This window comes from Notamacropus eugenii, chromosome 5 (genome assembly GCF_028372415.1).
Source record: "Notamacropus eugenii isolate mMacEug1 chromosome 5, mMacEug1.pri_v2, whole genome shotgun sequence".
NCBI lineage: Eukaryota > Metazoa > Chordata > Mammalia > Diprotodontia > Macropodidae > Notamacropus > Notamacropus eugenii.
Window position 1 is genome coordinate 54,835,710 of NC_092876.1, and position 4,376 is coordinate 54,840,085.

A 4,376-nucleotide genomic window follows, 5' to 3' on the forward strand; every position below is an offset into this window, starting at 1 on the left:
CCCCCATCTCCAGCCCTAGCTATAATTAGGGTTAAGGAGGGTGGGTTGCCATCTAGGGTACCCCACATCTTGATGGAAGGTGACTTTTATATACCATTTTATAAATACACACCTTGTTAACGTTATAAAATCTCTCACATATAGGCAATTATTATATGATAGGCTGAATCACATGTGTTCCAGTAAGGCTTTGCTATATAATAATTGCATTAATGATTAAATTGGTTGGGGTGAGAGGCAAGATGGGTAAGGAGAGTTCAATGGCTGCTGTCTTAAATTTAAGATGCAATAATGTTTTATCATAATTTGTTCTTCTCCAGCCCCATTTTCCCAATGTTCACAAAGAACTCTGGGTCATTACCTAGAAACACCTTTGTATAATCAGAGATGCACTAGTTTAAAGTACCCTCTATAATTCCCTGGATAAAGGAAATTTTATCAATACTTAATCAAATTTTCCAGGAAATAATACCCTCCACTAAAATTCTTTCCCATAAGTCTAACCTCTTTCTTTTAGGAAAATAGGTAAAAGGTCAAAAACAAAATCTAAAGCCCAGGAGAACAGATTAAGGGAGTAATTAAGTTTAGAATGACAAATTACTCAGTTATAATTAAGATCCATGCCTTCCCCTAAAGAGATTAGAGTTTTGACCCACCAATGATCAATCAGTCTCACCATTTCCTGAGCTTGTGATGAGAGGGAGAAAGTCCTTTTGGTTGCTTCAGATCACCTGAGATCAACTAGGGAAGAACACTTGAAGGGAAAGAAAAACTGAGATATTTTAAAAGAATAGTTCTATAAGGGTATTCATGAAAAATTAGGAGTTTGGGCTCATTCTACTCAGTAGAATGTTAACCTCAACTGTGTTTTATCATATCACCATCTTTTCCTTGTTCAAGATTCTGATGTGTGGATTAAAAATATTTGTGTTGATCTATGGATGAGAGAAATTTTAAGACCAAACAAGATATAGAAAGCATTATAAAATGAAAAATGAAAAATTTTGATTATATAAAATTAAAAAGTTTTTGTATAAACAAAACCAATGCATCCAAAATTAGAAGAAAAGCAGAAAACTGGGGGAAATTTTTTATAGGAAGTATCTCTGACAAAGGTCTCATTTCTCAAATATATAGAGAACTAAGTCAAATTCATAAGAATACAAGTCATTCCCCAACTGATAAATGATCAAAAGTATATGATTAAGCAGTTTTCAGACCAAGAAATTGAAATTATCTATAATCATTTGAAAAAATGCTCTGAATCACTATTGACTAGAGAAATGCAAATTAAAATGACTCTGAGGTACCACCTCACCCCTATCAGATTGGCTAATATGACAAAAACAAAAATAATAAATGTTGGAGAAGATGTGGAAAAGCTGGGACGCTAATGCACTGTTGGTGAGGTTGTGAACTGATCCAACTGAACTGATCTAAATTCTGGAGAGCACTTTGGAGCTATTCCCAAAGGGCAATCAAACTCTACAAACCCTTTGATTCAGCAATATCACTGCTGTCTCTATATCAAAGAGATTTTTTTAAAAGGGGGAAAAAACTTATTTATACAAAAATATTTATAGCAGCTCTTTTTGTGGTAGCAAAGAATTGGAATTCAAGGGGATGCCCATGAATTGAATAATGACTGAACAAGTTGTGGTATATGACTGTAATGGAATATTATTGTGCTATAAGAAATGACAAGCAGGATGGTTTCAGAAAAACCTGGAAAGACTTACATGAACTGATACAAAGTGAAGCGACAAGAACCAGAGGACATTGTGCACACTAACAGCAACATTGTACAATGAAGAACTGTGAGTGATTTAGCTCTTCTTAGCCATACAAAGACCCAAGACAATCCCAAAGGATTAATGATGAAAAATGCTATCCACCTCCAGAGAAAGAACTGATTTATCTGTTCAGAATCTGAATGTATTTAGTTATTTTTGCAATTGTGTCTGACAATTTGTGACCTCACTTAGAGTTTTCTTGGCAGAGGTACTAGACTGGTTTGCCATTTCCTTCTCCAACTCATTTTGCAGATGAGGAAACTAAGACAAACAAGATGAAGTGATTTGCTCAGGGTCACACAGCTAGGAAATATCGAAGGCAGGATTTGAACTCAGAAAGAGGAATCTTCCTGACTCCAGGCCTGACACTCTATACCCTACCCCACCTGGCTACCCTAGGAGATACTTAATAAATACTTTTGACCGAAGGACCTCAGGTCATCTAGTCCAACCATTTCTTTTACCAGAAAGGAATTTAAGGTTTAAGGACCTGACTTGGCCAAGGTCACATCGGTACTAAACATTAGAGATGAGATTTGAACCCAGGACCTCTACCTCCAGAGTCAGTACTCTTTCCACTCTACTACATTAGATCAGATCATGTTTCTTATTGTCTCAAAATCTTCAATGTCTCCCTGTCCTCCTAAGTTAAGTTTAGACTCTTCTGTCTGACATTCAAGGCCCCCTGCAATCTAGCACAACCCTAACTTTTCAGCCACATTTCATATGACCCCCTTCCTCATACTGTAGTATCTACCCAAACCAGACCCTCAAAACAAGCTTTGCATTCTCTTGGCTCTGCAACCTTGTTCATATTGTTTCCCTGTGGCTGGAATGTTCTCCTTCCCTCTATTAAATATTTACCCATCCTTTTTAGACCAATCCAAATGTCATCTCCACTGGGAAGCCTTCCCTGATTCCCCCTCTCAGGAATGAACTTCACCTGCTGTCCTCATCTAACACTCTATTTTGCACCACACTGAGGCTCTGATCAGATGTCAGAGTGATATATCTGTATGTGTCTTATCCCCCTCCTGGACTATAACCTCCATGAAGGCAGGACTCAATCAACCAAACAGCAAATATGTCAGAAATACCTGCTCTGTGCCCAGCACCCTGCTAGGTCCTGGGGGACACAAAGACCCATGATGAAACAATCACTGCTCCCAAGGAATTTACATTCTTATCAGGAGAGATGAGGTGTGCATCTCTGAGCATCCACCCATTAAATCTAGAGGACAGCCTCTTATTTCTATACAGAGGGATCCCAGAGGAGGAAATTTCCCTTACTTGTGCAGGTCAACACTTACATAGTTAGCTACCTAGTTACAGAGAGTTACCTAGAGCACCAAGAAATTATGTGATTTGCCCAGGATCACACATTCAACATACATGAGAAGTAGTGGCATATCCTCAGTCAAAGTAAGAACTCAGAAAAACCTTAGCCTGAAAAGGCCAAGGTCTCCCACTGCATCCTGGGCCATCTCATCCTGATGAATATCTGATCATTTCACCCAGATGACTCTGGAACAGAAAGTGAGGCTGGTAGCTTTGCACAGCCCTCTCTCACTTAAATCCAATCCACTTACAAGTCATGCTATCATCTTCCTGACATCATGGTGCTGTTCAAGAACAAAGGACAAAGGACACAGACAGCCACGATAAGAAAGAGGACCTTCACCCAGCTCTTCCTGACCTTGAGGCCAGCCCTGTACCTGCTGTAGAGCACTGACTTTCACACAAATTAAATAAAAAAAAAAATACTAGGTGGTTATTGGGGAGGGAGGGTACCAACAGTTGTGGGGGTCAAAAAAGGCTTCAGGTAGAAGATGGTGCTTGAGTCTTGAAGGAAGGGAAGAATTCTAGAAGGGGGTGAGATGGGACTGCCCTTTTAGGCATGGGAAATGGCCAGTACAAAGGTCATGGGAGATGGAGTGCTGTGTGTGTGAGGACTGGACTATGGACAGAGGCCAGACACACACACAATGGCTGGACTAAAGCATGTGGGAAGGGGGCATAACATAGAGTGAGGCTGGAAATATAATCTAGGGCCAAGTAACAAAGGACTGCAAAAGATAGTGATATTCCAATTATATTGTAATGATAATTAGTAGTCCCTAAAATAGATCGAGTAGGTCAAATCTAGGCTTAAGGAAATCCCTTTAGGGACCTTATGGAGGATGGATTGGGATGGGGAGGTCTGAAGCAGAGAGGCCAATTAGAAAGGCACTGCAATAGTCCCAGGTAGGCAATTCCCAGGCAGGGATCTTATCCAGACTTCAAAACTCAATACTCTGTACAAAGTAGGTCCTAAATATATTTGCTTAATTGAATTCCAGAACGCTTCCTAGTTTGGTGCTCCCAATCTTTCTTAGGAGTCCTTAGAAAATATTTCCTTGTTCTCAGAAAATTTTCAGTCCATTAAACAGTAAACAACTGAAGGACAAGGCAAGACCCTTATCAGGAGCTCTGACCCTCCCCAAAGGATGATCTCAGCTCTAGTTTGGAGCCCAGTCTGAGACACCCATCTATAAGAACCCTCCCAAGTGGCCACAGCAGTCACTGACTCCCCACACTGGCACC